We start from the raw sequence: 22,970 nt of genomic DNA, 5'->3' as shown, positions 1-22,970 counted from the left end.
CGACTATAAAGCAATTGAGAAAGGATATAGGCCATTGTAATATGTCAAGCAAACTTACAATCAAAGACATAATTTAAGATCTGTGCTTTTCCCCATATATTCTAAAACACGTTTTTTTCTTACAAAGCAGCTACAAACTGAATCTTGTGGCAATTACTCAACACCGAAAATACCAGTACCACTCCCTCCCAGGGAATCTGCTCAGAGGTGAGGAAACTGTACATGTCAACACTATTACCATATGTTGCTTTCAAATCCACTTTGTCATGGATTAACAAACCCACACTGCATTTAATATCACGTTACTGTCAGACAAACATTTGAAATAAAACAGAAACAGAGATCTTTCTAAGTTTGACACTGACTTTTTAAAATAGGTTTGCCACCTTTTCAAACGCCCAAAGTGGAACATTATTTGTAGAAATCTTAGATTTTGCAGGACAAAACATAGCCATGGCTAGTGCAAATGACATAACTTCACTTTTTGCCAAAACAAAAGCTTTTTCTTATAGCATCTGAGATGCTTGTGCAATTTCATAGAACACAATGTGTTTCACATAAAAAACAACAACGGTTTTATTCAACTAAAACTCGGGAATTTTTTTCTCCTAAAATCTCAGGACATTTCCCATTTTTTAGTTTTCTTTCGCAGGACACAACTGCCCAATGAGTGACCGTCCCATGCAAAGTGGGACAGGTGGTAACCCTAGTTCTTAAACAATCTAAATAACACACTAAAACCTACTGCAAACTCAAGAATACACAGGATGAGTAACCGGGAACCAAAGAAGTGTACGTACTTTAAATATACACAAAGAAGATACATGTGACAACACTAGAACAACTTAATGCAGAAAGACAGAAAAATATGATGTCTGTATACTGTTAACAGCTGTCATTAAAACTAGAAAATTGTATTAAAAAACACACCTTTACTAAAATGGTTCTCCTACCTGCGTTGGAGCATTCACAGTCTGGTTGCCATTACTTTGATGAACTGCATTAATATCATATTTTACCAAAGCGTTGCATTTATAATGCTATCAAACTTCCTTGTTTGCTTGCCTCTAGTTATCTAAACAAAAATGTAAACATAAAAGTGTACTATATAAACCAGTCTTATAGATGGGTAGTGGCTAGTTCCCAAGGGATAGAACGGACCTAACTACGTCCTCTTGACACGTGATACACGTAGCGCATTTACGGTATTACGCAATTTGTTTAGATTCGGTTGGTAGTGGATTGTACACCCTAGAAGAATGGATTTAATGACGTAATACGTCAGAGCATGTGGCAATTCTGTTTTCGGGAAACGTAAGCGCTAATTGGATTACACCAAATTCTATTTGGTACCGTTAGTCATTTCGTGTCACGTTTAACTGCTGTACCTGGTACCAAGTTTAAGTAGTAAGCAGTGTTGTTTTTAATTGGGTTTCAGTTGTTCCGTTTAATGAAATAACATGGGCTGGTGACTCTTACCTTTCCATTTATTTGCTTAAGAAACGAGTTAAAGCCAAATAATTAGGGGCAATTTTAATTATAATTCAATTGAAAAGTTAGTAGAACGAAATGCGATCCCTTTGGCATTATTGATAAGACTATTATCCTTAGTGATTCATCTGAAAATAAAACATTTTAAAAGAGACGGCAAAAATATGAAGTAAAATCAGGGACTGTGGAGAGTTAGTTGCTGTAGTGCCTTACATGATTTCCTGTGTTCAAAGCACAACTCTCGTTTCTGCTGCATTGTGTGGATAAATGCTGGTCAGTTTATTAATTCTGGCCTGATTGTTGTAAGCAGATGTATACCGCCACTTGTGTTGGCTCAGTGACTCAGGAGATGGTGGACTGACAGCAAGCAGCCCATGGTGACTTGGAAGCCTAGTACTTTGAGTAAGGTTACCACATGACCCACTTTGCGAGGGACAGTCCCTCTTCGGGCAGCTGTGTCCTGCAAAAAAATTGAAAAAATGGCAAATGTCCTGAGATTTTAGGATAAAAATATTTCCTATATTTTATGTAATAGTTGCATAAAAACAGTTATTCTGTACCTGAAACACCTAAATGTTATAAGTAACAGAATAAGCAACTAAAATGCTATAAGAATTAGCTTTTATTTAGGCAAAAAAGTGAAGTTCTATCCTTTGTACCTGGCCTTGACTATGTTTTGCCCTGCAAAATCTGACGTTTGTACCACAAATGTCCCACTTTGGGCATTTGAAAAGGTGGCAACCCTAACTTTGAGGTGTCAACTGGGGGAAAGGAAGCAATGTTATTGTCCCTTGGGGGGAAAAGCAGTGGCAACCTGGGTGGTGACACTAACGTATGCAGTCATAGGTTTATAAGTAGTTATTGAGCTAATAACTCATAATGGTGATTTTAAGTCTAGCCATGCTTCGTTAATATATTTGACAGGTTTTGATACCACTCATTTTATTGGGGTTCTCCATATGGAAGAGAGTTAAGTACATGAGAAGGGTGGCAGCTATGGACATCTAAAAAAATGGCCTTCTCCCTCAAATTTCCTATGTATTTTTGTACTTATATTACCATTTACATGGTCTAAATTTATGTAAAAAAAAAACTGAATTACCACTCTGCATACCATCAAACTGAAAACCAAACCGATTTGTATGTAACTGATCAACAAAATCCTATATCAAAACTTTACCCCTTTACATAAAAAAATCAGATAAATCATCTATAAATCTGTAACAGTAAAGAACATGTTTTCTAAAAAAAAATCTAACCTATACAAGAAATCTTCCTCAAATAATCCCATCACTAAATTGACATAAATGGGAGCGACTGGAGCCCCCATTGCTGTACCCTGAATTTGTTGGTAGACAGCCCAATTAAATTAAAAAAAATATTAACTAAACTAAAATCAGCTCTAACATAACATGCAACCGCACTGTCACCTAAGAAAAATCTAAGTGCCTCTAAGCCCACCAAATGTTTAATATTCGTCTACAAACTTTTTACATCCAAGGTTATCCAATAAAAAGTCTTCTTCCCACACTACATATTTTATCTTATTCAAAAATCAAAAGAATCTTTTATATAAGAATCCAATATTACCACGAACTTTGTTAAATATGAGTGTAACATGATTCCTATATTATGTAAAAAAATTGTTAACTGCTACAATTGGATGCCCTGGAGGGGAAGTCGCATGTTTGTGGACTTTTGGCACACAATAAAATCTAGCTAAAGTACAATTTTCTGCATTAAATTTAGTTTCCACATATTGCTTAGATAAATATCCAAGTCTATGTCCTTTCTCCAAAATATTTTTAAAATTTTCAATAGCCTGTTTATATTCTAGAAAACTAGAAATTCTATAAACTTCCCCTTCATTCAAATGATCCATGCACTTTTTTAAATATTGGGAAAAATGTAATACTATTATTTTATTGCCCTTATCAGAAGGCTTTATAACCAAACTCTTGCCATTTACTCATACTTTGTAGTGTATTCCATTCTTGTTTAGTTAAATTATAATGTATTTTATTTTTATTTCTATAAAATTTATTAAAAACATTTCCATAGAGAAAAGTACCATAGAAGAAAAATGTGATATTCCCTCATATGTGAAGGGTGGAATAAATTTACTTTTAACAGGCACTTTAGAGGTATCCAACAGATAACAGGCATTAACATCATCACTAACAGAAAAAAAAGATCCATAAGTACAAAAACTATCACTTGTATCAGCTCCATTTCCCCCAAATCATTGCCAGAAAAAACATTTGTCAACACCAAAAAAATTATACAAATGTAATTTACGAACCAGCTGAAAAAATCTCAGTTTGAACAATATATTTTCTTGGAAGTACTGTAAGTACAAATTTCAAACCATGTTGTAACACTGACATTTCATTTTGGTTCAAAACATAACCAGATAAATTTAAAACCAAGTTGACATGATTATCAGCAACAGTTTCATCAAGTAATGAAAAGATTTTAAAAACATCAATAGCTAGTCCATTTTTGGAGGTTGTCATACCTCTGATATTGTCCTTCCCTACTTCCTTCTGTGCGACCCCTCTTCCTTCCATTATTGAAATCTCATTGGTCCTGAAAGTTATTCCTAAAATATTCCGGTTCCTGTGGTCGTGGTAATGGTTGATAACCCCCTTCATCTTCTTCTGATTCTTCCATGCTGCTGACTACCACTGATGATGCAAAGGAAATAGTTTGGAATTAGCTCCACCCAATGAGTGTGTTTCTGCTGTTGTTTCTAATTGGCTGGCTTCTTAAAGGCAAAGCCGGCATTATAATCACAGCTGTCTCGTTCCAGCTTATTTATCTTTCTTTAAATAATTTCATTAGAAGCTTCCTCCAGCTTCACATTCAAGTTACACAATATTTGGTCAAACTGTTCAAGACCAAATTGTTCAGCCAGACCATTGCAGGAAACCTCAGTTTCATCTTTCACCTTAAGTTGTTTAACTGCAACCCTCTGTATGAGGATGCGTAGCCATTCAGTCACACACTTATGAGTAGCTGAAATCTATTTTATTTCAAACTGCTTGTCTATAGGGTCAGAAGCATCAAAGGGAGTAGTCAGGTTTTTGATAAAGCAAAGCCTTCTAGGTGTTATATCTAGCTCTATATACCTCTGAAGACTCAACATATTAAAGTGCAAAGCATTTTCTTTATGCAACAATTTCTCTAGAGAGCCGAAAGCACCGGGGGAATATGAGCCAATTCTGGCCGACCCACGCAATGGAAGGGGTTATGTGATCTCTTCTTAACCCCTTCCAATAATATTTTTTCCCAAGGCTTAGTTTCAGTCATTCTCAAGGACAAATTACCTTCTCCTTGAAGTTGTTCTCTAGACTGAACAACATATTGTTCCATAGTTCACTGACCATATTCTACCCCATCATCACAAAACACTTGAGGTAGTTGTACAAAAGACGAATCACTGGCCTTGTAGATTCCAAACTACCAAGTAGAAAAATGGCAAGTTGAACAAAACGACCAAGACCAGTGGTTCAAGAAGCACAAATTTAATGAACTCATAAACTCTCTAGCACCTCGGCATACAAGCCTTCCAGGAGATAATACTAGCAAAAAATACACACCTCATTTATAGTGATACCAATATAGCAATAAATCAATTATTCAATAAAAAATATACTAATAAAACACTTCCTTTACAAGACACTTCCAACTGTATTCCTGATTTAAACCAGTAGGTGTCATAGTATTATATTTTAAAATAAAAACAGTTTATTTATATAACAACTTGTTCTTCAAACAATTAACATTCTCAGCTTTTATGTTTTCTAAAATGCAAGCCCTTAAATCTGTATATACCCCCCATGTACAGAATTAAAATGACATGCAATGGGACTTTCCTTTCTTTTATTTTTAATGGCTATTATATGTTCCTGCAACCAAATTTTAAAAGACCTCTTACTTTCACCAATATAAAATAGGTTGCAGGAACACATCAACACATAAACCACACCTGTTGCATTACAGGTATATTCTGCTACCAGATCAAATCTCTGGCCATTAATTATCTTAAAGGAATTAGTAACATAAGGGCAAATGGAGCAAGCCCCACATCCTTATGTTCCCGGTCTATTAATGCTGTTATTACAATTTTCTTTTGGCATGCAAAATTTTCCATGTATTAACATATCTTTCAAATTACATCCCCTCTTGAAAGAAATCAAAGGGACATGCCATAGATTAGTAACCCTATTCCTGCCTTCTAAGAGAAAAGGCCAGTAGTACTTTACAGCATCTATTTCATTAGATAATACATTAAATGATGTTACAAATTACACTTTCTTATTTTTATCACTATCAGAAAAATTAAATATCCTTCTATCCCCATTAAACCTTTCAACTATTTTATTTTTCCCTAAACGTAATCTTTCTAAAGCCTTCCTAATAACACCCATACCACACCCCCTTTGTTTAAACATTACACAACTGTTAAGTATTTCCCTCTCTAAGACTTCCTTATCACTACATCATTTACTAACCCTTAACAATTATCCATATTGAAGAGAGTTTAGTACATGAGAAGGGTGGCAGCTATGGCCATCTGAAGATTCTGAAGATGCTGTATGTCATTATTATGTCCTTTATTTTTCTTTCCATACTTTACATATGAGACTGAGACTAGTCAAGCTTATGGGTCAGGAATTTCCTGGGTTCAAACACGCCCTGTCCTTCTGTAGAGGGACAACAGCTGCAATCTTCCATTTGCTTGTGACAAATCCAGTTTGGAGGCTACAACTGAGCAGTGCTTCCAGTGGTCCCAATAGGTCCTGTTTCATGCTATTAAGGAGGCATCCTGGAATAGTATCACCTCCTATAGATGGGGTACTTTGGCCTTGGAGATTGCACTGAAGAGGACCTGCTCCTTAGTGATAGCTGGAGCTATGGCTGGGGGTATTTCTTGTGAGATGTCTGGGAGAGAAAGCGAGGTTACTGGAGTAGATTTGCTATAGCCTGCAGTTCAGTATAGGTGTCTCCTTTTACAATTAGTTTGGTACATTGCTGTGTATTGCATTTGAGGTTTCAGTTAAAGCTAAATACTGCCTTATGGATGTTCTTAGGGAGGCTATGTTTACCTCATATTTGGTTTTGGTAGACTTAATTAGTCCCATGAGTTGTTTATTTAGTTTGAGGGAATTCTTACTTTGCTGGAAATTGCATTTCCTATTTTTGCCCATGATTTTCTTCCTTTTTTATACAAGCTATTAAAATTGGGGTTCCACCGGGTGGCTTATTTTTTTAATTTGTCTTGTGTTTATTTTGATAGGTTAATGCCGCTGTGTAGCTATACATTATTGTAGAAGGCTTTTGAGAACAACTCAACATAGGCAGTGGTGTTCCCTGGCTTTGGGCGGGGGGGGGGGGGGGGCTTGAAATTTTGCCAGGGTGTCAAATGAAGGAAGTTTGCCATGAAATATTCCTAAAAGTTCTTGGCTTACCAGGTATCTCAAGTTTTATTTTTATTTTGAAGAAGACAGCTTTATAGTCCAACCTGACCACTGAGGACGTCACACTTGGGGTGGTGGAGGTACAACGTTCCCTCATGTTTGTTAGGACCAGATCAAGGATGTTGATGCCCTTAGTGGATGTATGGACTAGCTGGTCTGTGCATTTGTGTTGACAAAAGTCCAGGAATATTTGTGCCTGCAAGTTTGAGATTGTGTATGATTCCCAGTTTATAGCAGGGTAGTTGTCGTCACCCATGCGTATGGTATTAGGTTGAATGGAAAGTGAGTCAAGTTCATTTAAGTAAGTGATATGGATTTTCTAGGTCATAGAGGGGGACCTATAGCTCTCAAAGATATGCTAAGTGACTTTGCTTATGGTGAGTTGTAAGTGGAGGGGTTAAATGTGCCATACAGCTTGAACAGCCTTGAGGTGTGATTTTTTTTTTTTTATATAAATTGTGACAGTCCATGTGTGGGAGGCATCATAGCCCTGCACTGTTTGGGTGCTATCCACGGATTTAACCATGTCTCATTAACTACTGAGACATGTACAGAAGGACTTGCATGAATGGAGATTTTTTTTCATCTAGCCTCCTGGCTTGAGCAATATCATCTTTAGATAATTCTGGGTTGGTTTAGCTATGTTGGATGGTTTATCAGGTTGGCAGTGGCTAAAAAAGTCACTATGGGGAATGGACAAGGTTTTAGCCAATATTCAAAAGCTTAGAGTGGATAGGTGCAGACCATTGCTGGCAAAGCATCATAGTCAGTCAGCCATATCCTCCCAGGCCAGAAAATATTGTACCCACTTTAAATGAACCAGAAACTAAGCTAATCATTAAAATCAATTATTTTTTGTTTATATTTTAGCATCTTCCTTGGAAAAGTCAGAATGCTGCTCATTGCTAGGCTCATACCTGTCTGGGACACACAGTCTGAGAGCTCCATCATGGCTGTCTTCATACAGTCTAGGGAAGTGCGTCTCAGGTCATTTACTTCCGCATGGACTATAACTGAATCATACTGGTACTTGTGGTTCAGTGACCTGAGTGCATGTGTGATATGGCAGATCCTGGACCTGATAGGCAGCTGACTATAACCCTCTGCTTGCTAAGCCTGTTAAGTGGGACATCAGTGTGCCTCACAATAGAGTCTGCTATGACCAAAATGTTGCATTGTGTGGTAGGCTGTCTTATGGGGTTAGGCGTAGAGATACTGTGAGTTGAGGCTGTGTCATGATGGGTATTACTTTGGTACTGTGTTTTTGAAGTTGATGAGGGTACTTATTTTAATTACTACTGCTGGGAGGCCTTTGAGGTTTTTGGTGTTGGTTGATTACTTTAATATCCTCAGTATATGTGGATCTGTGTGTGGCAGGTATTGTGCAGTGCTGTTTCATATTTGTAATGGCTCTACGTGGCAGTCTTGCTGTCAGAGATATTGTATAAGTATATTTCTCATCTACTGTATCAGACTGTTTGAGAATTAGGTGTAGTTTTTATACAGAATTTGAAATTCTAAGCAGCTGTATCTACTATGCACAATAATCAAGCAAAACTGGCCCCTGGCCATCACAACAAGCACCATCTAAAGGTTTCCTCAGTGATTCTCAGCACAGAAGAGGTCAGGCAAAACACTACTCTCACTAGAGGGCAGACCTAACTTTCCTAACTTTTTTTTTATCCAGTAGTATTTTATTATTTTGTACAGGAAGTATCAAACAATGAATAATCAGATATACAAAAAATTCAGAAACAATACAAGCATAGTTTCAAGACATTCCTTAACACCACACAACCCCCCAAACCAGAACTATATACATATATGCAAACAGTGCTACTGCAGTCATGAAGAGGGAGCCAGGCTGGTTCCGGTGGGAGCCTTGGTGACTAATTCAAGAGGAAGGAACATATTCATGGTATAAATCCAAGATAATAAATTGCTCCTTCCAACCTTTGGTTAATCCCCCAGAATGAGGTCAAAGATAAGTTTCCAATATTTCTGGTAATACATTTGATTATTTGGGTGTCCTATGAAAAGTTTTTGTGAGGATATGTATTTAATTGCCAGATTCCTAAATCCATTCCAGGATAGTTGGTGCGGTCCATCCAGTTTTTGGTTATGTAAAATTTGATAAGCAAACAAAGGATAATAAGGACGTGATACTTCAGTTTAGGTATTCCAAGTTCTGCAATGTGTAGGACCACTAGTTCCCAAGATAGGGTTGATTTTTGATAACCCATTCTCTCTAAGCGCACTTTAAGGGAGCACCAAAGTTTGTGTGTGCTTACAAAACCATAATATATGTAGGAGGTCAGCTCATGGAAAGGAGCAGCATGAACATGATGAAGAGACATTGGAATTGAATTTATTTAATATAGAAGGAGTAAAATAGGGATTGTTATTGATCATTAGCTGCACCTAACTTTCCTGACTTTGAACTACTAAAATGAATCCCAAAGTGCAATACAAAACCAAGTTAAACAGTAAACAAAACATCCAACACTTAGAATTGGGCAGAAGTGCAGAAACTCAACAGTTGATTACAGTGGCAAAAACAAAAGCATTTAAAAATAGATACGAGTGCAAGTAGGTCCTGAATAATACACAAACATGAAAGTGTCTGGGATCGGGGAAAGGTACCAGTGACAACTGATATGCTCCATAGGCACCAAAACATATAAAAAAAATTATATCACTGATGTAGTAATTACTCACTAGCACCATACTGGCATACCTCCAGTTGCATTTTCATAGGGGGAAACTTACATAAATTGTACTATGAGCATAGCTCTCATTCTCTTCCCTCCTGAATCTGGGGAAAAAAATAAAAATAATCCGGGACAAAAGTCATAACTTTTTAAAATTTTGATGCTACTGACTCACAAGATGACAGAATAAGAAAGCATGAATTAATCTGCATTTTCAGATGTAAAAGCAGCCTGTAACAATAATTACTGGCAATTTCCACCCACATATGATACCCTCATCACCACACCACTTTCCCCAAATATCTAAAAATTGCTTCGATAAATATGCATAGTATGTTAAATAAAGTACCCAGATTTTGCTTTTGGATCACTCAGTATTCCCTAGATATATTAACAGTCAGTGAAACTAAGAAAAACAAAAATATCCAAACCCAGACAAAGCTGAGACCACAACAACAGCATCATTTTAGATGAGTGATGCCAATGTTTGCAACATTATTTCCAACTTTGGTAATGATTTTAAGGTGTACAATTACAGTAAGTCCAATGTAACTGTTGAATGGTCAGAATTGTTTTTGAAAGGGCTTAATTTTGTGCCAACGTGTAAAACTGACATTGTCAGTACTATTTTACAGTTCAAAATCTACATTAGGAAGCTTAACTTGGCCCTTTTCTTTTCACAGGGGGGTGACCCCATTACTAATCTCTTGGTCAATGCTAGCCCCTTTATCAGACCAAGTACATTCATTCCATCTATACACCCATTAGTGGAAGTGTTTGAATCTTTTTGTGAGAGACAATTTAGAAAAACAATTTCTCACAGGAATCATTGTGGAACAGGATGGGACTGGCAATTTGACTAAAAAGGAAACAAGGCTATTACATGATATATTAGAGAACAGTGGCATCCGGATTATGAAGCTTGATAAGGGGAGAGGACTAGTTATTATGAACGCTAGGGACAACAACAGCAGGATGACTACAGTGATACTTATACTGGGGTCTCCATTAATGAGCTTAACATAGCTTATAGACATATTGATTTAGATCTAGAACAACTGTTATTAAATGAACAAATCACATTGGAGACCTTTAGATTCCTAGAGACAAAACATCCTAGGATTCCAACCGTTTTCAGAATCCCAAAAATCCACAAGAGTATCCTTAATCCCTCCTCTGGCCAATTGTGGATGCAAAAGCATCAAAAACTTTTAGTTTGGCCAAGTTTGTTGACTGTTCAATTAAACATGTGTTGGATGATAGGGACCTAATTATTAAAGACTCATGGGATTTCTTGTCCAAGATTAAACATGAAATATACAACAAATGTCTTATATTGATCACCATTGATGTGAGGGACCTCCTTTTCTGTAATACCCCATGATGTAGGTATTAAATGGTTCTACGATTATTTATGTAAGCAGAACTCATTGAATCATGATACCATTCTGACCATCAGATCCTGTATGGAGATGGTTCTGGACAATAACATCATTTCCTTCGAGGGGCAAATATTCAAACAAGTGCAAGGGGTGGCTATGGGCACCTGTTGTGCACTGTTGTTTGCCAACATAGTACTTGCCCAGTGGGAGGACCTGTATATTGTCAACTCTGAGTTCAAGGACATGTGGGTACTGTATGGGTGGTACCTTGATGATTTGGTCTCATTTTGGCTTGGTAGTGAAGACGAGTTGGATAGAGTTTTTACTTATTAACAACACCACCACTTTTCTGAAGTTCACCATGACCAAGGACCATGATATTTTGAACTACCTTGACATGACCATCAGGAAGGATTATTCCAAGGGGAGATTCACCTCACATCTTTATAGGAAACCCACGTACTCCAACTCTCTTTTGCACTTTGAGAGTTGGCACCCCTTGCGCCAGAAGAAATCCCTTGTGAAGGGACAATGTGTTAGATTGGCCAGAATGGTATCTGAGGATATTGATTTTCATAGAGTGCGACCTCCTACTGGGTATGTTACAGAAAAGAGGTTACCCCCCTCAATTTAAGGACATAATAGGTGAGGTCCAGCAAAATATAACTAATGGGGTTTATAGAACATTATTGGACAACCCTCTGGGTCTAACCAGGCCCCTAGCAACTGGGAGAATGAACAACTATAGCAGGGCATTAGTGTTACCTTTCACTACTGATTTTTTTTACATCAAAAGCATAATTTGTGATTGTTGGAACATGTTTTTTATTGATGAGAATATCATTAATAAACTAGGTGAAAAACCCCTGGTAGTGTACAAAAAGTGTACATCTTTCAAAGGTTTAGTTGAAAGAAAAAAGGCGGCATCTGGACTAGGTGGTACTTTCAAATGTGGAAGATGCATGCAATGTTCTTTTGTGATTGATGACGAATTTATTAAACTTAGGAATTTTGGTAAAATCATTACACATAAAAAGTTCTATTGTTACACCAAGGGGGTTGTATATGTTGCATCCTGTACAGGTTGCGACTGTTACTATGTGGATAAGACTGTCTGAGCTTTAAGACAACGGATCTATCAACAAGACCAATGCCTTATTTAAGCATATTAAATTATGTCCCACACACTGTTTCAAGTTTTTTGTATTAGAGCAGGTCGACTTTGGTACAAGGGGTGGACCTATCGATGATTTTCTTAAATTTTTAGAGCTCAAGTGGCAAATAAGGTTAAATGCATGTGTGCCACCTGGGCTCAATGATAACATTTCTATTAGTTCTATGTTAAAACTAAAAGCTATTTTCTTATGTAATGTTTTTAACATAAGCTCTATTTTGGGGGGATCAATGAATCAATAATTCAGTTGTATTATTTTAGTGAGGTGGTACTTTTTAGCATGGAATGATATATTTTTCTAACAGGAAATGACATACTTTTTTTTTTTAGCAGGAAATTACATTTTTTAGCAGGAAATTACATCTTTCTTGTTTGACTAATTGTTGAGTAGGGCAGGCTATTTAAATCAGCATTATGTGGGTCATGTAGTTCTGAAGAAGTCAATGCTATGTACTTTTGATGAAAGCGCTAATCTCTTATTGTGGTGGAATAAAACTGTTGGATTTTTATTTTTTGGGCAGTGCTCTTTGTTATTTACAACAGTCAGTGAAACGTGGCTCAAACCTAAAATAAAAGATGATAAAATTCCTCCACTGGGTTACACTATGCTTTGCTCTGATAGAAAACACAAAAAATGAGGAGTAGCTATCCTGTTTTCTATCTCTCACTCTGTCTTTACCCACCCTCCCAACTAGTCCACCAAAATTTCACAGCACTGAACTACTAATCACTTTGCTTAAAGACAACAACCACAAATAAACTATGCACACTCTCCCTACATCACTCAAGGAAACGACTTACCTATTCTAGAGGACATCTTACACTAGATATCCACTAATATGTTTATGAAACCATTATTCTTGGAGACATTAACACAGACTGGCAAAACCTTGTAGGTGACTACCCCTTTGCTGCTATAAACCTGTATAGATTTATATAACCTCCTTTACTCGCTACAGTGAAATAGTAATACTAGTTCAAACCTAGTTTGGATCCTGGTCTCAAACTCTAATCTCTGCTCCTCACCAGGAACACTCCCTGCCTGATTCCCTCAGTGGCCATCATCTCACCTGTGTCTACAGACTAACTACCTGCCATTCAAAAGAACAGCAATGTAAGGAATCTCACAACTTTACTACTTTTGACGAGGAGGACCAACAACATTCTTAAATCCTTTAATTGGTCTTCTCTCCACATATTACCGCTAGATGAAACTGGTTTTCAGTTCAACACACTTTTCCGCAACACTCTAAGTAGTCTAGCCCCTATAAAGAGGATAACAATGAGCACCAAACAGGCACCCTGATTATCCCAATATAGAGAAACTTTAATGAAAAAAAAGAGATAAAGGCTAGGGAGAATGGCACAAAAACAATACCATAATGTATCTTCAAAACTACAAGCATCTCCAAAGCCTAGCCAAAGTACAGGTCAATATTAACAGAAAACAGTATTACTTGCATCCTCAGCTTAACCTAAAACATAATTCTAAAAAGTTCTGGTATTCAGTAAATAAAATCTTACACCCTGGCACACTTAATACTCCAAACTCTTGCCTAGTCCTCTCTTCCTTAGATATTACTGGTAAATTCAGTTATCACTTCATAGATTCTATATCTGCTCTTACTAGCAATTCCCTACTATCCCATTTCAGCCTAGTACAGTATCCAAATTCTAATAGCCCCCTTTCTCCACACAACCCTTTTCTTCCACGTACATAAAGTCTCTGTTAAACTCAAACCTTGCACAACCTCTATCAGGAACATACCTTCAGAATATCTTAAGCTAGCCTCCTCCACCATTGCATACCCAGTCAAGAATCCTATGCTACGTCCTTGCGGAAAAAATCATATATTCATTACTACATAAAAGGGATCCGTATTGAAATGTCAGCAGTCAAAATGCCAAGTGTTGACTAGTGGGGAAAAAAACTTGATCATACTGCTCCTTTAAGTTTCTTCATACCTTGGAGAAAAGGGAATATTCCAAAAATGTCCATCTCAGACTTGGTGAATGTAAGTTCAGCTTTTGGCCATTCAGTTTCCATGTTTTGGGTCTCACTCTGATGAACCCCAACATTTCAAATAGTTGCCCATAAAAGGGGTAACTCTACCAAATTAATATTTAGACCTATTGCCTTAAAATTTCTTGTCTCTAAAACATTGCAAAAATGCATCCACAGACAACTGTACGTTACAGTACTTAATTCAGGAAAACTATTAATTTCAACCCAGCATGGCTTCTGACCTGCAGAAAGTAAAACTACCTCATCCTTTCCAGACACTATCATTATGGTTATGGATAGAAATAAATTAGTCCTTCTCCTCTCCTCTCATTTTCCTCCCACTATTCCCATCTTCAGTATTGTCTACCATCCTCTCATTCTTTTTAATAATGACTCATCGACAAAAGCCTAATCTTAGCTCTCTACTGTAAACAAGCAAGCTATCAAATTGTAAACATTGAAAACAGTGGTAACCCAGAAGGCTGCCGTCAAGTCTGTTATCCCATCTGTGTCCCAGAGGGTGACAGGTCTAATAAGAAACAGAGTACAAAGGATTAGCAAGAATAAAAACTTTTGTAGCAGATCTAGGAGACTCTCTCTCTCTCTGATACTCTCTGTGGAAGGAATAAAGACACCTTGTATAAGTTTCAATAGTTTATTCAGTTAAGTAGGTAGATGGACAAAACTCAACAGTTGATTATAGTGGCAAAAACAAAAGCATTTTAAAATAGCTAAGAGTGCAAGTACGTACCAAATAATGCACAAATATAAAAGTATCCCTAGTATATTTCAAGACCGAGGGCAACACAGCAATGTGAAGTCATTATTTAACTGTGGGTGGGATCTGGATTAAGCTGCCATGTATATAAAATACTTAAGGCATGCACCGACAGATGTTTTTGGCTGTACGTATGGCCATAAGCATTACAGTGCACTGAGATTCCTCAGTCCCCTCTCGGGCTATAGGAGGGTTTTGGATTGGGTCCAGGGACTCCTGGAGTCTTGAATCAGGGGAAGGCACCAGTGACATGATATGCTCCATAGGGAACAAAACATAGAAATAAATTTATATCACTGATGTAATGATTACTCACCATGACCATACTGACATATCTCAGGTTGCACTTTCATAGCTGCAGCTTACACAAGTTGTACTATGAACATATCTCTCATTCTCGTCCTCCTAAATCTGGGAAAAAGACAAAGATAATCAGGGACAAATGTCATAACTTTTTATATCTTGTTGTTACTGACTCACAAGATGACAGAATAAGAAAGCATGAATTAACCTGCATTTTCAGATGTAAAAGCAGTCTGTAACAGTAATTATTGGCAATTTCCACCCACCCACGATACCCTCATCACCACATCACTTTCCCCAAATATCTAAATTTACTTCGATACATATGCATAGTATGTTAAATAAAGTACCCGGATTTTGCTTTTGGATCACTCAGCATTCCCTAGAGATAACAGTCAGTGAAATGAGATTCAAATCTAATATAAAGGATAATGAAATTCCTCCACTGGGTTACACTATGCCTTGCTCCGATAGAACATACAAAAAATAAGGAGTAGCTATCAGGTTTTGTGTGGTCTCTGTCTTTACCCCCCCACCCCCACCCCCATTAGTCCACCAAAATTTCACAACACTGAACTACTAATCTATTTGTCAAAGACAACAACCACAAGAAATATGCATAATCTCTCTACATCCCTCCAGGAAACAACTTACCTATTCTAGAGGACATCTTACACTGCATATCCACTAATATACCTTTTGAAACCATTATTCTTGGAGACATTACCGCAGACTGCCAACCTTGTAGGTGACTACCCTTCTGCTAGTATTAACCTATATGGATTTGTATAACCTCCTTTACTTGCTACACTGAAATAACAATACCAGTTCCAACCTAGTTTGGATCCTGGTCTCAAACTCTAATCTTTGATTATCAGGTGTACTCCCTGCCTGATTCCCTCAGTGGCCATCATCTCTCCTGTGTCTACAGACTAACTACCTGCCATACAAAAGAACAGCAATGTAAGGAATCTCACAACTTTACTACTTTTGACAAGGAAGACTAACAGCATTCTTAAAATCCCTTAATTGTTCTTCTCTCCACATATTACCACTAGATGAATCCATTCTTCAATTCAACGCACTTTTCCTTAACACGCTAAGTAATCTGGTCCCTTTAAAGAGAACAGTGAAAACCAAACAGGCATCCTGGTTATCCCAATACAGGAAAACTTTAATGAAAAGAGAGAAAGCTTAGGGAGAATGGCACAAAAACAAAACCATATCATATCTTCAAAACTACAAGGATCTCCGAAGCCTAGCCAAAATACAAGTCAACATCGATAGAAAACAATATTATTTGCATCATCGACTTAACCTAAATCATAATTCTAAAAAGTTCTGGTATTCGGTAAATAAAATATTACATCCTGGCACAATTAATACTCCAAGCCCTTGCCCAGACCTCTCTTCCTTAGATACTGCTGCCAAATTCAGTTCCCACTTCATAGATTCTGTATCTGCTCTTACTAGCAATTCCTTACCACCCCTTTTCAGCCTAATACAGTATCCAAATTCCAATAGCCCCCACTTTCTCAACACAACCTGTTTCTTCCACCTACATAAAACATCTATTAAGCAAACTCAAACCTTGCACAACCTCTATCAGGAACATACCTTCAGAATACCTTAAGCTAGCCTCCTCCACCATTGCATACCCAGTCAAGAATCCTATGCTGTTTCCTTTCAGAAAAAAATCATGTATTCATTACCACATAAAAGGGATCCATACTGAAATGTCAGCAGTCAAAATGCCAAGTGCTGACAAGTGGGGAAAAAATCTTGAACATTATACTTCTCCTTTACGCTTCTTTTATACAGTGGTCAAGCCCCTCTGCACCCCGTGATGTGGGGGTCAAGCCTCCACACCCGCTGAACTGATATATACCAACTCCAAGATAGCCATACCTTGGAGAAAAGGGAATTTTTCAAGAAATGTCCACCTCAGACTTGGAGATGTAAGCTCAGTTTTTGGCCATTCAGTATCCATGTTTCGGCACTCACTCTGGTGAGTCCACATTTCAAATAGTTGTCCATAAAAAGCGTAACCCTACTAAAATAAATTTTAGACCTATTGCCTTACCATCTCCTGTCTCTAAAACATTGCAGAAATGCATCCACAAACAACTGTATGTTACAGTACTTACTTCATAAAAACTATTAATCTTGATCCAACATGGCTTCTGACTTGCACAAAGTAAAACAACTACCTCATATCCTTTCTATACACTCTCATTATGGCTATTGGTAATAAATTAGTCCCCTCTTCTCCTCTCCTCTCCTCTCATTTCCCTCTCATTATTCCCGTCTTCTGTCTACTATCCTCTCTCTTTTTAATAATGACTCCTCTGCAAAAGCCTACTGTAAACAAGCAAACTATCACATTGTAAAAACTGAAAACAGAGGTAACCCAGAAGGCTGCAGTCAAGTCTGGTATCCTACCTGTGACCCAGAGGGTGACAGGACTAACACAAAGCAGAGTACAAAGGATTAGCACAGATAAAATAATTTTTGTAGCAGATCTAGGAGACGGTCTCTCTGATACTTTCCCTGTGGGGGGAATAAAGACGCTTGTTGCAGTTTCAAGTGTAGATAGACGGACAAGTGTTCTTGTCTGTCTACCTACTTAGCTGAATAAACTACTTGAAACTTCAACAAGGTGTTTTTATTCCTCCCACAGAGATGATATCAGACAGAGAGTCTCCTAGACCTGCTAGCTAAATTGTAAAAGTTAGAGAAACACAATAATTAGTTAACCAGCTAATTAAAAAAACTGTAAATATTTATAAATGTATACATTGTACTGTTTCTTCTACCGCCACATTTGAATTATGTAAATATTACCTGTTAACTCTTATGTCATCACACTTGTATTATAGATTTTGTATTACTGTACATGTATTAAATGTTCTGTTATTGGAGCTTTCCTCCCTGGTCTTCCACTGAAAATGGGTTCTATGCCCAGTCAAACTTTCCTGATAAACTATCAGTTGTCTATAATGCACCATCTTTTCTCAAAAAGAACACTAATTTAAGGAGAAGAAAGAGCAAGCTTTTGAGCTGAAATCAGGGGCATACCTGAAAATCAGTCACAGCTGCATTGATTGAGTGTTTCTGTTTTGAATATCTGCACTTTTACTTTTTTACAGTCTTTAGACAGAAAGTACAGTTTTGTACCTACCATAAATGTAGATGTCCGATAGGTATGCATCTGCAGTCCTTACATATGGGTTGTCCTGCCTCAGGCAGCCCTTCGGTCGGCCGGATTCCAAAGTCTGGGTCCGGCGTCGGCCGATGCCGCCCCCCTCCCTGACGTCAGAGCGCCAGGGGTACAAAATCATCAGCCGACGCCATCTTCCTCAGCCTTTCTTGCCCCAGGTGCCCTCTAATGAAGGCTAAATTTGGAGAGATGCAAAAAATTCCAAACATGCACAGTGCTATATATATATATATATATATATATATATATATATATATATATATATAAAACAAATACACCATAATAGATAACCCCAGCTAGCTAGAAAGAGGGATAACTACTCAAGGGATACCACAGCGGGGTAGGAGGGAGGGAAATCCTGACTGCAGATGCATACCTATCAGACATCTACATTTATGGTAGGTACAAAACTGTACTATGTCCTTCAAGGATGCATCTGCAGTCCTTACATATGAGTAGAATACCATAGCCAAGCTAGGGGTGGAAGGACCTAAGAAAAGGTTGGTGTAGCTAAAATGCCCTGTAGGACTGCAGTAGCAAAGCCTGCTCTGGATCTGGAATATAATGGTAAGTTGTAATGCTTGGAAAATGTATGCACGGAGCTCCATGTAGCAGCTTCTAAGATGTCCTTTGCAGCCACCCCTCTTAAGAAGGCTATGGAGGTGGCTGTGGCTCTGGTGGAATGAGGTCTTATGTTGGACGGCACAGGTTTGCCATGAAAAGAGTAACAGAATCGAATGCAATTCCCTATCCATTTGGAAATTGTCTGTTTGGAAATTGCTTTTCCTTGTACACCAGCAGCATATGCTACAAAAAGCTGGTCAGTTTTCCTGTAAGCCTTAGTTCTGTCCAAGTAGTAGCGCAACTGTCTGCGAATGTCCAGTGTATGCAGAAGTTTCTCTCCTTTATTTTGTGGATTTGGAAAGAAGGTAGGCAGGTGAATAGCTTGGTTCAGTGAGACCCTGGATACCACCTTTGGCATGAATGAAGGATTGGTTCTCAATGAGACTCTGTCCTGATGAAAAGTAAGAAATGGTTGTACTGCCATAAGGGCCTGTAACTCAGATACTCTTCTTGCTGAAGTTATGGCCAGAAGGAAGGCAGTTTTCCAATACAGGAACTGTAGTTCTGCAGATGCTGCTGGTTCAAAGGGAGGTAGAGTTAATTTTTCCAACATGAAATTAAGATCCCATGTAGGCACTGGTGGTTTCCTTGGAGGGTTGATGTTTTTTATCCCTCTTAGAAACTGCTTTAGCAGCGGATGAGAAAATACAGGTGGATCAGTGTTGTACTCTGCTGAAATGGCTGAAGCATGAATTTTTATGGAAGAGTAAGAGGCCATTATGGAGCATTTCTGCCAAGTATTCCAGGATATGTGGAATGCTCATTACTGTCGGATCTTGGCCCTTTGTGGAGTTCCAAGTGCAAAATCTTTTCCATTTTGCTGAATATGCCTTCCTTGTGGAAGGCCGCCGAGCTTCCTTGATGATATCCTTTACCCTTTTGGATAGTTTATCCAGGCGAGGAGTCAAGGTATTTTCCAGGCTGTCAGCTGCAAGGTTTTCAGGCTGGAGTGCAGAGTTTTGTAATTGTGCTGTGTCAGAAGTGGCCATTGTGGTAGAGGCCACGGTTTCGTGCATGACAAGCTCCTTAACAGTGGGTACCAGTGTTGTCTTGGCCAGTCCGGAGCTATCAGAATCACTTTTGGTTGTTCTGTCCTGATCTTCAGTAAGACCTTGGTCATTAACGGAAGAGGTGGAAATGCATATACTGTTAGAGTATTCCAGCTGAAAGAGAGAGAGTCCACTTTCCATGCTTGTGGGTGGTATATCCTTGTGCAGAATTTCTTCAGTTGATGGTTGTGGTGGGAGGCAAAAAGATCTATGTCCGGCCTTCCCCATGATTGTGTTATTTGAAGAAAGGTGTCTGGGTGTAGCATGCATTCATGTGGATCCATGATGTTTCTGCTTAGGCTGTCCGCCAGTACATTGTCTTTTCCTGGTACAAACCGGGATTGCAGCTCTATATTCAGTTTTAGGGAAAGTTCCCAAAGATTCATTGCCAGCCTGCAAAGAGGGTAAGAATGGGTATCTCCTTGCTTGTTTATGTACCACATAACTGTGGTATTGTCTGTTTTTATTAGCAGGTGGCCTTAATGTAGGAAGTGCTTGAAGGCCTGGATTAAATGTATCGCTGCCAGCATTTCCTTTTGGTTGATGTGCAGGCGAAGTTCTGTTTTTGTCCATTGTCCTTGAATGCATCTGCCCTCCATGTGCGCTCCCCATCCATGGTCCGAAGCGTCCGTGGTAATGGTTTGGCTGATGTTTGGTCTGCTGAAAGGCAGTCCCATGTTTGACTGGCTTGCTTGAGCCCACCACAGAAATTCCTTTTGAAGGCATGGAATGAGGAGGATCAAAGCTTCAAGGCTGTGACTGTGTTGAGACCATAGACTCCTTGGGTACCATTGTAGTTTCCTCATATGCAGCCTTGCTTGTGGAATCAGAAGAATGCAAGATGCCATGAAACCCAGGGCCTGCAGTATTTTCCTTGCAGTCAGTTGGGTTTGCTGTGCCAGGTTTCTGAAGTAATCCGGTGGTAGTTCTTGTTTTTCTTCTGTGAGAAAAGCCATTTGGGTGGTTGTATCTAGTTTTGCACCCAGAAAAATTATTCTTTGGGATGGAACAAGTCTTGATGTTCGAATGTTGACTGCATATCCCAAAGCCTGAAGTAGGTGTATGGCATAATTGAAGTGTTTTACCAATGTTTGGTGGCTGTCCGCTTGTATAAGGCAGTCGTCCAGTTATGGGTATATTTGAATCCCCTGAAGTCTGCAGTGTGCAATTACTGATGCCAGGCATTTCGTGAATACTCTGGGCGCAGTAGATAAGCCAAAGGGCAATGCTGAGAATTGATAATGCTCTGAACCTGCAAGAAATCTGAGGTGTCTTCTGCAACTTTGTCTGATAGGGTCATGCAGGTATGCCTCCTTGAGGTCTAGAGTTACCAGCCAAGACCCCTTGCCCAGCATGGGAAGGAGTTGCTGTAGGGTCAGCATTTTGAATTTTGGCACAATGAGATAAGTATTCAGTGCGGACAAGTCAAGAATAGGCCTCCATTGTTTTTCTTTTCTTGGGACAAGGAATAGTCTGGAATAAAATCCTTGGCCTTGTTCTGTGAGAGGAACCTTTTCTATAGCTTTCATTTGCAAAAGGTTGGAAATTTGCTTTAAAGCCTCTGCCCTTTGATTCGGTGGCAGGTTTGGCATGCCTTTTCTTCTTGGTAATGTATGAAAATGGAACCTGTATCCCTTGTCTATTATTTGCAGTGTCCATTTGTCCCTTGTAATACTGTGCCAATTTTCTGAGAATAAAGATAGCTTTCCACCCAAAGGTGCTTCCAATTGAGCCCTGGTTGGCGGGGTCAAGGTAAAGTCATTGAGTTTGTCCTTGTGCAGCAGTTGTAGTTCCTGCACTACCTCTCTGGTTAGGAGGCTGCCATTGACGTCCTCTGTAGGAGCCTCTAGCTTGCCCTCTACCTCTGGCACGCCTGTTCTTGCCTCTTTGAAATCTCTCTGTGTCTGGAAAGGACCAATTCTTAGAGGGCCAATTCCTGCTGAATCTTGGTGGTTGGACCTGGAGAAAATCTTTGACTGTTTGTACAGATTTAGCCTTTTCCTCAAATTTCTTTAAGACCTCCTGAGCAGTGGAGCTAAATAACTTTTGCTTTTCCAGTGGCGCATCCAGAAGCTTTGCTTTAACATGATCTGGCAAGGTTTGTTCCTTCAGCCAAGCATGTCTACGTATGACTGCACCTGTCATTGCTGACCTACATGAGGCTTCCAATGCATCATAACCACACTGCAAGAAATGGTTGCTAACCTGTTGGGAGTTATGTACCAGATTCTGAAGTGACTTGCGATCTAAGTTACAGGAGCTGGCCGACCGGCACTTGCGAACTGCTTCTGCTTCGGGCACCACGCGGCAAGAAAGACTGAGGAAGATGGCGTCGGCTGATGATTTTGTACCCCTGGCGCTCTGACGTCAGGGAGGGGGGCGGCATCGGCTGACGCCGGACCCAGACTTTGAAATCCGGCCGACCGAAGGGCTGCCTGAGGCAGGACAACCCATATGTAAGGACTGCAGATGCATCCTTGAAGGACATCTGCCTTGGCTCCACTTTAGTGAAAGTAGAGGGCCTGAGTCATTTTCTGCCCGTTGACTGTGTAAAAGAAAGAAGAGTGTACTGTTTTTGATTGGCCACAGGGCTGTGTGTGTGTGTGTGTGTGTGTGTGTGTGTGTGTGTGTGTGTGTGTGTGTGTGTGTGTGTGTGTGTGTTTAATCTAATCTCCTCTGCTATTTAAATGTCACAGTTGCACAACACTTGGCTCATAACGTATGAACAAGCAAAGACTTACATTACCATA

The 22,970-nt window shown here is 38.9% G+C and overlaps 1 protein-coding gene across 5 annotated transcripts in view; it reads right to left on the bottom strand.

Moving 5' to 3' along the window:
* Nucleotides 1–1,220, bottom strand: part of MINDY1 (MINDY lysine 48 deubiquitinase 1) — a 578,575-nt gene extending 577,355 nt beyond the window's left edge. For 2 of the 5 annotated variants that reach the window (XM_044080036.1, XM_044080037.1), the window contains exon 1: nucleotides 954–1,220. The gene's annotated coding sequence lies outside the window, so the exon portion shown is untranslated. Of the gene's footprint in view, nucleotides 1–930 lie in introns of all 5 variants that reach the window. The other 3 variants (XM_044080034.1, XM_044080033.1, XM_044080035.1) reach the window with 2 other exon arrangements.
* Nucleotides 1,221–22,970: the final 21,750 nt, after the last annotated feature.

This window comes from Protopterus annectens, chromosome 8.part0 (assembly GCF_019279795.1).
Source record: "Protopterus annectens isolate FY-2018-M chromosome 8.part0, PAN1.0, whole genome shotgun sequence".
NCBI classification, from domain to species: Eukaryota; Metazoa; Chordata; order Ceratodontiformes; family Protopteridae; genus Protopterus; species Protopterus annectens.
This window is presented reverse-complemented; position numbering and strand designations above follow the sequence as displayed.